Source organism: Mesocricetus auratus, unplaced genomic scaffold (assembly GCF_017639785.1).
Source record: "Mesocricetus auratus isolate SY011 unplaced genomic scaffold, BCM_Maur_2.0 Super-Scaffold_100022, whole genome shotgun sequence".
In the NCBI taxonomy this organism is placed as follows: domain Eukaryota; kingdom Metazoa; phylum Chordata; class Mammalia; order Rodentia; family Cricetidae; genus Mesocricetus; species Mesocricetus auratus.
In genome coordinates this window covers 26,532,224-26,544,827 of record NW_024429203.1, presented here as the reverse complement: position 1 = coordinate 26,544,827, position 12,604 = coordinate 26,532,224, and the positions used below count along the sequence as shown (strand labels likewise).

The following is a 12,604-nucleotide window of genomic DNA, read 5'->3' as shown; positions in this document are numbered from 1 at the left end:
TGATAAAGATTAAATATTGGAGGAGTCATCTCAAATGAATATATAAAAGCAAATGGAAGAAGCCTTTCAGGCAGGGACAGAGTGAAACGCAGGCAAACAAAAAGAGATGTCGTCGGGAGGTTCAATGGCAGGGATGTTGGAGGCATATAGTGCAATCTCCCCAGAAATACTCCAGCTTCAGGGAAAATTCCAAAAGCTATCATCCCTGCCTCCCATGCTATGCCCACCCAGACGGTGAGCGAGAATGCTCAGCTTCAAATGTGCTGCCAAAAGGATGCTGAAGTCAGCTCTGCTGAGCAGGCCCAGCCTACGGAGGGAGGAGAGAAGTGTGTGACTCAACACCATCTGCCTTCCATGTGGGGCAGCCAATACCCTGGATCACTGGTGGAATGGGCTCTGAGACCCCAGCTGGAAGACCACCGGGGGACCGAAAGGCTAGACATCTCAGAGAAAGGCCTAGGGACAGAGGCAGGAGTAGCCGAGGTCAGCAAAGGAAGCCAGTGTGTCCTCATCCTGGGGCAGAATTTAGTCCATTTTCAAATGCTTGCCACCTTGTTTTCACATAGCAAAATTCCAAATAACCAGAACATCAGTAAAGAGATGGTTGAGCTACAAGGGAACAGCAAGTGAGGCTGAGTGCTAGCTACTGCAAGTCCAAAAGGATCCACACCTTGCTGGTCAATTAACATCTAGGTTTTGTAGTGACTAGTCCCCCATTTTAGCAGCCATGACAGGCTAACATGTGCTTACATGACCTTGCCGCTCCTGTCCTGGTCACTAAGGCCAGATGCCCTCCTCGTGGCAAGGAACCAATCAGAAGTTAGCTGGTGGGCTGTGCTTTATGGCTCTGGGTGTGCTTTACAGACAGTACACAACAGTGCCGTTCAGAACACAGCAACTGCCCTGGGAGAGCCTATGGGCCATAACAACCAGTTGACCAATCAACACAGGGCGGGTCACCCAAACCTGGAAGCGCACCAATCCTGAGACTTTCATACCCCTAGACACTCCCCTTATGCTGCCCTTTAAGATCCCTGCCTCAAGGTTGCTTGGGGTCTTTCTCCAGCCATCTGCCATGGTGGTGGGGTGAGGGGCCCGAGCTAATGGGGTTAGCTCATTAAACATCTACAATAAAAGACTCTTTGCTTTTGCATCGAAATGGGCCTCTTGGTGATTTTGGGGTTCAGAAGTTGGGCACAACAGTTTCATTTACTTTGCATGGAAATCTTGAAAGATGGGTATTGCAGCCCACCGTAAAGAGAGGCTGAGGCTATAGAGGTGAATGAGAACCAGGTCAGGGCTTCGAAAGACTCTGTTTCATTTATTAATCCCAGCTCTGCCTAGGTGGTAGGTTCTGCTGAGCCCATGTTTAGGTTAGACATAGAGACCCTAAACTGAGTATATACTCTATGAATTGAATATATACATTTATTTTTTGTAGATTTACTTACTTTGTTTTATGCATATGAGTACTTCTCTTACATGTATGTCTGTGTGCCACATGCATGCCTGGCGCCCGCACAAGTCAGAAGAGAACATTGGATCTCCTGCAACTGGAGTTACGCATGATTGTGAGCCACCCTATGGCTTCTGGGAATTGAAGCTGAGTTCCTCTGCAAGGACATAAAGCACTCTTTGTTGCTGAGCCATCTCTCCAGCTCCGAGTGTATACGGTCAGTGTATTTGAAGAATTGGTGCTGTTTGTGTCTGACTCTTAATCCCAATTTCCTTCCCACAGGACTGACTGGTGGAGAGTCCTAAGGAAGAAGGAAGACCCATGATGTGCTACTAGGCTTTAGGTGGCCGTTACGACTTGGTTGAGGTCGCACAGACTAAGTCTTGAGTGGGCCTGGGAACAAGAGTATAGCTAGTTCACTAGGGCCTGAGTTGACACAAGGCAGCAGGACCTGGGATTTGAGGAGAATGATTGTCACCACAGTTTGCAACCTTCCTGTGTTCCAGCCGCATCTAGGCTGCAGGACATCCTGGTGTCATGACTCCTCACAGGGAGAGGGGGTGTGGTGTGGATGGAGGGTGGGGGGCAGGGGTGGCTTGGTTCACATGGAACACAACCCACAACAATTGCTGTGGCGTAGCCCAGACAGCGACGAGTCCCCAGTCCTGTCTCCTCCGCGACTGCTACACTTTCTCCAGAGGCATGTATAGAGGCAAGGAGTACCTGTGGCAGGGGAAAGGGGAAATCTTCAAGGCCGCTCCTGCTTGGGGGATTCAGAGTGAGCCTGTGACAGGCTGGTTGGAATGCAGCAGTCTTGGGACATTTAGACTGAGAGGCGCTGAGTTGGGCTCCTGCCCACAGGTTACCTTCTTTGCTAGCCGATGAGCACACAGAAATGAAGTGAGTCATCCTGTCCCCAATCTCATGTTTTCTTCTCGTCTACAAGGAAGACTGGTATGAACACGCAGTGGATGGCATGGTTGTGACCTCATTATGTCTGAACCACCCCCACCCCCCAAATGCACCCTCATGGTGTGTGTGTGTGTGTGTGTGTGTGTGTGTGTGTGTGTGTGTGTGTGTAGGTACACATGCACATGTAGGCACCTGCATATGGCTGTATGGCAGCGAGAAAACAATCTCTGGTGTTGTAGTTCCCACCTTTTTCTTTTCTTTTCTTTCCTTTTTTGAGAAAGAGTTTCTCACTGCTCACCTGAGCTCACAAAGTAGGCTAGGCTTCCAGGCCAGGAAACCCCAGGACTCTGCCTGCTTTCACCTCCCTAGTACTTGGCCTGCAAGCTTATACCACCCATCTGACTTTTTTAACGAGGGTTCTGGGCATTGAACTCAGGTCCTGACGATTGCAAAACAGGCACTTTATAAACTGAGCTGTCCCCCTAGGCCCTGCACTTTAGTTTTTAGTCTCATTCTTCCAGAGTCATTGCTGTTTCTCCACATCCAGTCATTAAAGAAAAATCAAAGCCCAGTGAGTTAGGGCTTTCTCATTGCTGCCTCACAGCAGGAACTGAGCTGGGTACCTGAGGACAGAGTTCTCTCTACTCTGTGTCTCTAGCCACTGCCCTATCCATGCTTCTTCTGCCTGTTTTTCCAGAGGGAATGCCAAGGGCCTGCTGTCAGCCCCCTGAGGGTTCTGCAGGGAGCCAACAGGCCAGGTCACTGGCCAGCAGTCTCCACTGAGAGGCTCTATTGAGTCAGGGAGAATGATGTGTCCACACCAATTCCCATCTCCTGGCCTTCCTTTCCCTTCATATTACTGTGCAGCTGTTTCCTTCGGTAGCAGGGCAATTTAGCAAGCATGTTTTGCATCAGTCCAGCAGTTTCTGATATTAACTCTCCCTGGACTTTCTCAAGGCTGTCTTGCTGTCTCTATCCCTGACCTTTTCTGACTACAAGAGGCAGTAGTGGGCCACCTGGGGCCAGCCCTGCTAGCCTGAGGAATTGACCTCCTCCAGGGGGTGCAGTTCTCTCTCTCTCTCTCTCTCTCTCTCTCTCTCTCTCTCTCTCTCTCTCTCTCTCTCTCTCTCTCTCTCTCTCTCTCTCTCTCTCTCTGTGTGTGTGTGTGTGTGTGTGTGTGTGTGTGTGTGTGTGGTGTCTGGGACCTCTTGCAATACACTTCATGACTTTTACAATACATATCACCATGTCTACCTTACCATGGCAGAAATTACAGACAGGAAGGGACCTACCATACTGGGGTGCATCCCTCTTATTTACACACCCAAATATTCCACTGCTCCCCACTCTGCATTCCTTCTCCCCTTGAAGGAAAACAGCCTCCTCCTCCTGACTCCATTTCCATCCTTGCATTGGCCCAAAACAGATAATATGATCTAAGACAGCAGGACCTACCATGCAGAGCAAATGGCTTAGGTCCAGCATGGTCCCAACCCCCACCCCTACCCCCGCTGCGCCTTGTTCACACTTAGCATGTTTGGTTTGGAAGTCAGTGGGGTCCTAGAGGGGAAGGAGGGGGTGCAGATGGAAGTGGGGAGTGGGAACGTTCCAAAGGACCTCTGGGTAGTGGTTCTATTACTATTTTGATATCAGGTCAACCTGTCAGTCTCACTTGCCTCCAGAGTATCATCCCCACTTGTGAATGCTAACACCTTCGCCTTCAGTTTCAATCACCCATCTCTCTTGTCTCTGTCTCACTTTCTCCGTAGTCCTTTCTCTTTCCCTCCATGTAGTGTTAAAATGAAAGAAAGAGGCAGGTTTACTCTCTCTAATAACTTAAGATCCTTGCACACAAGAACGTGCAGATGTACAAAAGGGAAGGGTTAGAGCACGATGGAAATGATCTCCCGCCTGTTAAAAATTAGGCAGGCTGAAGTGGGCCTGACTAGCAGACAGGCCTGCAGCTCCAGGGAAGTGGTACTTAAAGGAATTTGCAATTAAGAGAAGCTTGGAGCTCTGCCACACATCGCTTCCCTTGCCTTCTTTTATTTGGAAAAGCATCACAAAGCAGGGGCCTAAATGGAAGATGACAATAATGCAAGGTGACAGATGCCCGTTTGGCAGGGAACACCAGGAAACCAAGTTACTTACCTGTGGCATTCATGCCACTATCACATGTGCAGTGCTCCATCTCAGTCTGGAAGGCAGAGCCTTGGTGGCTGTCCAGGGGTGGCTGTCCAAATTCCTGGGGAGCCTGCTCAGCGTCCAGGTTCCTCCATCCCACTGTGGGTAAACATGGGCATCTGCAGGCAGGAGCCCAGCCCAGTAGGCATGTCCACTCCAGGAATCCTGCCTGCTCCAACTGTGTGCGGCTGGGGAGACCACCACCACTCATGCCGGTCTTTCCAGGGGCTTGGCAGCCCTGTCTGCCAAAAGCCACTCACATCTTTGAAGCAGGCTCACTTCTGACTTGCACAGCAATTGACAGCAAACCCTGGTAGAGACTGTTTAAGGGCTGGGATGCTCGGAGGGGTGGGATGCTTCTGAATGCCCCTACAATGGAGACCCCAAGTCTGCTCGGAGAGATTGACAATACGGCTCACAGCGTATACCCCCCCACAGACATGCATGCATACACACCACATATACACTCCACAAATACATATACTTTGTACATAACACATGCATACCATCGGATATTCATGCATGCCAAATACATATCACATACACCCATAATGACACATCCTTTCCCCAGCAATATCAGTTTCAACTAGATGCCATGGTGAAAAGGAATTGGGACCACATTATGATGTTATAGTTCCCCTTGTCGTCATGTACAGTACTCCAGAAAAGAAGGTACTAGATAGCACAACATTAGCAACATAGCTATGAGGGAGAAAAAATCTGCACCCCTGCTTGCTATGTGGACCAGTGATTATAACAGGCTGTCTATCACTCCAGAAGGAAGTTTAAGAATGGCTTCCATTCACACTTTTCCGAGTGTTTGAAGGTGTGTGTGTGTGTGTGTGTGTGTGTGTGTGTGTGTGTGTGTGTCAGGGAAGGGAACTCCTGACAAGGATGGAGCATGACACGGATATAGTTTGTCTCTCATCTCAAAGTGGCAGCTGCACTTCACAGGCTATACAGTTTCCCTCTGAAGCAGGACCAGTTACCTCTCCCGTATCTTCTTTATCAACTAATCCTGGCCACCATACAGCACTTCATGTTTATCCTCATACGGATGATTTCATTTCATCTCTGGATGCAGCTTGCATGTCTACATTTCAAAGACAAAAAACTAAAATTCAGAAAGACAAAAGACCGGGGCATGAGGATTATGCCTATAATCCCACCACTTGGGAGGTGAAGGAAGGAGGATCAGGTTCAAGGCCAACCTCAATTTACAAGTTCAAGGTCATGGCTTCATGAGACACTATCTCAAAAAGAAAAAAAAGCAGGAAGGGAAGGAAAGATGAAGGGGCAGACAAAGGAAGGGAGGGAAAGAGAGTGGGATAAAAGGGAACAAAGGAATAAGGATGGGGTAGGGGACTAGCCCAAGGCACAGGACTGCTAAAAGGCACAGAGCACACTCTCTGCAGGATAGGAGCCTTTGGTCTATTAGAAGGCTGGCGTCGGCCCGCTATGGAGCCAGAGTAAGCTGTATGCCCTGCTTTAGGAGGCATAACGATTGTAGAACCATTTAGTTCACCTTGTTTAGGTGAGAACAGCCCCTTTGTAGGATCTGTAACTCTTCATAGTATTTTTTACTTAGAACCTGATATCCTGAGGGTACACACACACATACAAGCTCACACACACACACACACACACACACACACACACACACACACACACACACACACACAGAGGCCAGAACTCTAGATTATGACATCAGGGCTCTCTTCTCCCCACCCAAGAGTCTCAGCAGAGGCAAGGACACATCCTGGGAAAGTCAGACACTCAGAGACTGGGGATGGAGGTTGGCTGCATTGTGAATCCATGGTCTCAGATGCCAACCTACTATCTCCCTGACTACTTACTCTTGCTTGTCTGCTACGGGACTTGCTAAGCTTACTTTCAGCTGCAGCTAGATGAGTCTGTGATTTCTTGATGGCCTCTCTCAAAGTAAAAGCAAACCCCCAGTGTCACACCCATGTGCTGAGTGCCTTATGCTAATCATCTCACCAAATGAGAAGCTTTTACTAACTCAAGTCAGGGAGCAGAGGACAAGCTGGGGGAAGCTAAGCAGCTCACTTAGCAGATGGCCATCAGGTGGAATTCCAGGACATCAAGGCATGCCAAATCACCTTTGTCTGTTTTTAAATTGCTTAATAAAGCATTTCTTTCTGTTCAACACAAACTCTCACTTTGCAAAAATAAAGTTATTTTAGGTAAGGAGTAGAGCTCTCATAAGACAAATTTAGGATTATTGTGGAAATACACAGTCAGGAGAGGATCATCCATTGTGCTCCAGGGCCTGTGATGACATCGTTTGCTTTAGCTAAGTAGCTGCCATGAAACCTTCTTGGGGAGAGAAGAACTCCAGTTTCTCTCTGCAGAGTCACTGGTTCCTTGCTTTCGGTGTAGTTATGTTGGGTCTAGGAGTGTGGGGTGGGGGAGAACAATTAGAACTGACCTGTCATTTCTCTGGTTTCAGCGGCTGTGTCACAGATAGTCCTGTGTCCTACACAGATCAGATGAGACAGAGAGACCAAGTTGGTTAAACAATACAAGCAAGTTGAAAGCTCTGTGACATTGGGCTTGGCCCTAGCAAGATATGGGCCTTCAGCTAAGATTAGCCACATGGACACCAGCAAGGGAGATGTCTCCAGATAGGAGTGGCAGATCCTTCATATATGCGCTCTGTTTCCAGCCCTCCCAGATCGTGGACGTGTGTGCTGTCTACTTTCTGCTACACGAGCCTGTGGAACCCTCTAGGGAGCTATGCCCCTTTGTTTCTTGTGATCTGTCACTTAGATCCAGAGCATCCTAACTGTGAGAGGGAAAATTAGGGTGAAGGAATCGGAGTCACCTGGCTCCAGCCCTGGTCCCGGTGGAGGGGGATCTGTGTCCAGGGTGAAATTGAGGCATGACAGAAAGCAAGGGAAATGACAGGGACATAGGAAGAGAAAGGAGTCTGGTGGTGGCGCTCATCAGTTGGGAAGCAGGAACGTCAGCACAGTTAACAACCTAGGACCTTTCCCTGCTCAGTGGTAAACCTACAATTTTCTAGTATTTCAGCAGAAAACCCTTGGACAGCCCTAGCTAGTCCCAGTTTCACCTTATCAGACTCAGTCCCAAAGAAGGCACCTCTGCAGTCACCCCATAATCTCACTGAGCAAAAGAGAAAGAAACGGGTGGGGTGATCCTTTGATAGAGAACTTGAGAGGCACCAAACTGGAATATAGGAGTAGTGCTGAGATATCTTCTCTCTCTGCAGAATCTCATGCATTCCAGGCTATCCTTGAACTCCATATATAGCTGAGGATGCTCTTTAATTTCTGATCCTCCCCTGCTCTCTTTTCCCTTTCCTTCCCCTCCCTTTTTCTCCCCTCCCCAGGTGGTATGAGCCACCATACCTGGTTTATGCAGTGCTAGGGAGGGACTGAATCCAGGAATACATCCTTCCTAGATAAGCACTTACCAAATGAACTGCACCCCAGACCTTCTTCTGGATCTCATACATAGATCAGATTGGCCCCTAAAGCATGTCTAGCCCAGACTAGTCTCAAACTCACAGTTATCCTCCTGACTCAGACTTCTGGGATTACTAGAGTAAGTCACTAGACCCCAATTCTATATATCTTCTTGCCCAGAAACCTCCCTTGCTCCTCTGCTGTCCCACAACCAGACCTAAGTCCTAGCATTGGGGCCTGCTTTCCTCTTGGCTTCCCTGCTCTCCAGTGCTGCCCCACAACCAGCCCTCCCACTCTTCCTCCTAGAGCACTCCCAGCTTCCAGCCCTGCCCGCCCCCCCAGCTTCAGCTTGCCTAGCACAGTTGCGGAGCCTGCATTACTTCCATGAAGTTTGCATCAGCTTTATAACAGGCGGATCACCTCCACAGCACCCTTTACACCTCCATTAAGACAGCTATTCCACTGTGTGGGCATCACGGAGGCACAGGTTGGTCTTCTCGAATTGCAGGGGGGTGTGGTGTGGTGGGGTGGGGTGGGGTGGGATGGGATGGGATATTCCTCTGGAAGGAGCTGGTTCTTTCCTGAACATAATTGTAGGCAGGACCTCAGGATGGACCAGTAGAAGTGGGAAGAACTTGGGGTGACAGGATTGGGGGTGGGTAAGAGGGAAGAGGGTGGAAGGTAGGGGTGGAGGAAGGGGTGATGGAGGGTAGTGGTGGAATATGGGGAAGTGGAGGTGCAGGATAGGGATATGGAGTTAAGGCTGGGAAGGTGGTGGATAAAAGATAAGGATGAGTGGGTGGGAAGATGAGGGATGGGACTAGGGATGAAGGAAGGAGGCGGTGGAAGATACGGTTGGGGGCAGGGTAAGACTGATGATGGGATGGAAAGGGTACAGGACAGGATAGCCCATAGGATACAGGATATTGATGAGACAGGTGGGTTTCATAGGCAGCCTGTAGGGGTGGGGAGCAAGGGAGGATCATCTCCCGGCCTCTCTGGCATCTCCTCCTGCACTATCCCAGGGGATCATGGGTACTAGTCACATTGCAGAGTGGGAGCGGGGAGTCCAGATGATTGGACAAACAAAAGCCTTCCCTTAACTATCCTCAGCAGTGGGGAGAGAATTGCTGGAGCTCTTGACAGCAAATTAGGCATTTAAAGGCAAGCACAGTAGCTGGGAGATTAAATACACTGTAGATTTTCTAAACTTGAAGGGAGTCAAAGAAAAGGCAGACAGACCACTGTTACCCTCAGGCCAGGGTGGCGGCTGCTGGGAGGTGCTTTGGCTCAGGCACAATCACAAGGCACCAACCAGAGACTCCTGGGCTTGATTTTTCAGTTGCAATCAACGCCATGCATCCCCCATTCACGAAGTCCGAGAAACACAGGTCCTTCTTCATGTGCTTTTCACAGCCCTCATTGCTGAGAGAGGGAAAGATTATCCAGAGATAATGGTGCTGATTCTGGAATGGCAAGAAGCTGGGAGGCAGAGCTGGTGCCTGAAGATGGGGACCTCCTGGAGAGGGTCGTGGGGTGTGCAGCCCAGCAGGGTCCCTTCCACCCCTCTCAGGTCCCCATCCCCCTCTCCCCTGGAACAGCGGCTGAAAGGGTCGTGCCTTGGCACTGAAATGGGGAGACGGCCCAGTCCCAGAGTGTTTTGGATGGTGTTTTCCTTGTGTCACACCCACCCCTCATGTAATCAGAGAAAAAGGGAGCAAAGAATTCTGGAATGTCGATCCTGGGAGACTGGGATTATGGAGGCGCACCAGGGTGGCCAGAAGTAGCAGCTGCTGGAGGCTCACCGTTGGAGAGGCTGGGAGAGTCCGTGTGCCTTGGCAATCCATCCCTGCTTGGCAGAGGCAGGGTCACCACCAAATAGCTTCACAACCCAGAGAGACCTCGTACTCTGGAAGAGACAGCGTGTTGGCCTGGGTGGTGTTCGGCCTCTTCTGAAAAGAAGATGGAGTAGAATTAACCCCAAGGGAAAACTTGAGGGCCCAGGTTAGACGAAAAGAGAGTTAGCACAGAGGGGAGTTATTAAAACATAAAATTGGATACAACAGGGGCTTAAAAAACCTCCCCTTTCCCAGAGAACTTTAAAAGTCACAGCAAAGATGCCCCCACTGTGTCACCCTCTGTGGTGCTACCCCATCGGGAGGGGGCGTCCCACTGGGCACTCAAGGCCTTCTGAGGGCTCACAAGTTCAGGCACTCACAAAGAGTATTCAAATATTCATATAATTACAGATTCATACTTAGCAGGTGGAGAGTGTGGCCTTAAAATAAGAACACAGAAGTTTGGTGGCACTACCAATGTCACCATGGGGCTATGCTTGGGAATTGAATCTGAATTGAAGTCTGACTGATTTCCAAAGACACATATGACGGGTGTGGTGGCAGATGCTTGTAATCCCATCACTTGGGTATTTGAGGCAGGAGGATTATGGTGAGTTCAAGGTCTGCCTGATCTCCATAGTGACACCCTATCTCAAAAACAAATATCAAAAATTTAAGAAGCCATCCTTTGCCCAGACACGGGAGAAAGGTGGGGGAGGAGGTTCAGCACCGTTGGAGCATTTCCACCCGGGATCACTAGTGGCCTGTGAGGGGTGTGCACCATATATTCTCTTTGCAGAGGTAGCTGTAGCACTCTGGGCTGGGCTTGTGCACATGGAGAGGGTTTTCTCTTGCTCTGAGAAGACAGGAAGCTCCCATCCTGAAGACTTCAGAGACAGTCGAGCTGTCAACCACCACCTGTGATCAACTATTCCCTTTGTTTCTTTCATGGGCTCAGAGAGTTGCTGCCACAAGGCCACCTGCTTTCTGACAGTGTGGCAGGGTTGGTCATTAAGTCCTTGGAGAGAGGAGAGGCCATTAACCCTGGAAATTCATGGAGGGTGTTGACCGGAAACTCAACCAGAGCCCACCCATAACCATGGAAGCCTGGGTAATGACTGTAAGGACACAGGTCTGTGCCCGGGTCACTCTATCTCAGTCACAAGACAAACTCTAGCTGTTGGCGTTCAGAAAATAGCCCCTGTTTCTGCTTCTTCCAACCCACCAGTTCCCATAGTAACAGGAAGCTCAGCTGCCCCCATGCTAAGTGGAAAGCCCGTGCCAGAGGTATGTCTGTAGGTGAGTCCCCCACCAGCCAATTACTCCTGTAGGTGAGTCCCCCACCAGCCGATTACTCCTGGTTTTGTGTCCTGGGGCACAAGTCACCTCTCCTAGTCTCCGTTTCTTAGAGTGGAGATGGCAGCATCTGCTTCAAAGGTCATTAGGAAGGTAGATGAGCTAATTCATCTGCAGGGTTTAGGGCTGTGCCTGCCATGCGTGAATGGCACCCTGTGTGAGTGTCAGCTGTCACTGGGGTTGTTATGACTGCCCCACCTTCGAATGAGAAGGAAGAAGCAGTATCCAGGAAGGAGCTGGGAAACAGAGGAGAGGTCATTTTTCTTTTGTAACCTGTTTCCCCGACCAGAAACTTCTCCACCCCAGGATCCTGCTTAGGAGAGTGTTGTAAACACAAACTGCAGGAGAGTTGGACTCTGCCCAACTGCTCCTGGTATAATCCTACCAGCTCTGTGTTCCAGATCACCCTCATTCCTGGGAAAACTGAGAGGGCTGAACAACACACCCCTCTGAGAGGATTAGAGCAGCCCCAGTTTAATGGCTCAGAGTCCAGGATACTGGCATTCACAACCATTTTCCAACACACACACACGCACGCACGCATGCACACACACACACACACATGCACGCACGCACACATGCACTCACGCACGCACGCACGTGCTTGCTTTCTCCCCTCTTACTGTGTGTTTGGTTCCTCTCTCCCCCTTCAATTGTGTGCATAGCACGTACACTTAGAAAGGTAAAACCAGGTCCAGCTAGGAAGAATAGGGTTAGGATCGGGGGAACCCGTCAGAATACTAGGCAGGGGCTGGTGTCTGGAAGGCTCTCTTCCCACCCACTACGTGGCTTATTGAATGAAGCACTGCAGCCTGGATGATTTAAACAGCACACAGTATTCTGGGAGGCTGGAACATCCAAGTCCAAAGTATCAGTTTGGTTTTTGGTAATGTGCAAAGAATAAAACTCTGGTCCCTTCAGCCCTATAGAGCTGTATTCCACCCTGAGGTGCTCAATAGTTAAGTTTCCCCAAACCCAGTTACCTCCTAAAGGCCTCATTCCTGAACACCGTCATAGCAGGTAATAAAGGTTTGATAAATGTCTTGTGGGGAGGTTCATTTTTCTGGTGTTTTTGTTTTTGAGACAGGGTTTCATGTATCACAGGCTAGCCCCAAACTTGCCAAGGAGCCAGGGGTGATCTTGAACTTCCGATCCTTCTGCTGCTACTTCCCAAGTGCTGAGATTACAGGTGTGTGCCCCCGTGCTGGACAAACACTCTACAAGTGAGCTATATTCCTAGATCTTAGCTCCATTGTTCTCATTAATACAAAAAGCTCTTAATACTTCGGTGAGGGGAGATGGGATAAAGTTCTCATCAAGTCCAAACTGCATCTGCCTGGCCAGCAACAGCCAGGGCTTGCTCAGGCACTGAGAGAGTAGAAGGTGGAGGCTGGGGAGGACTTGGG

The 12,604-nt window shown here is 49.7% G+C and overlaps 1 long non-coding RNA gene across 2 annotated transcripts; it reads right to left on the bottom strand.

Moving 5' to 3' along the window:
• Positions 1-1,301: 1,301 nt before the first annotated feature.
• Positions 1,302-9,951, bottom strand: LOC106021086. Of its 2 annotated transcripts, XR_001196434.3 has the most exons (6): positions 9,810-9,951; positions 9,256-9,429; positions 7,005-7,052; positions 5,542-5,645; positions 4,520-4,651; positions 1,302-2,395 (listed from the first exon to the last, which is right to left on the bottom strand). It is a non-coding gene; the product is annotated as an uncharacterized LOC106021086 (long non-coding RNA). The 2 variants fall into 2 exon arrangements; XR_005870415.1 differs by having other exon boundaries at positions 4,520-5,645.
• Between the last annotated feature and the right edge of the window lie 2,653 nt (positions 9,952-12,604).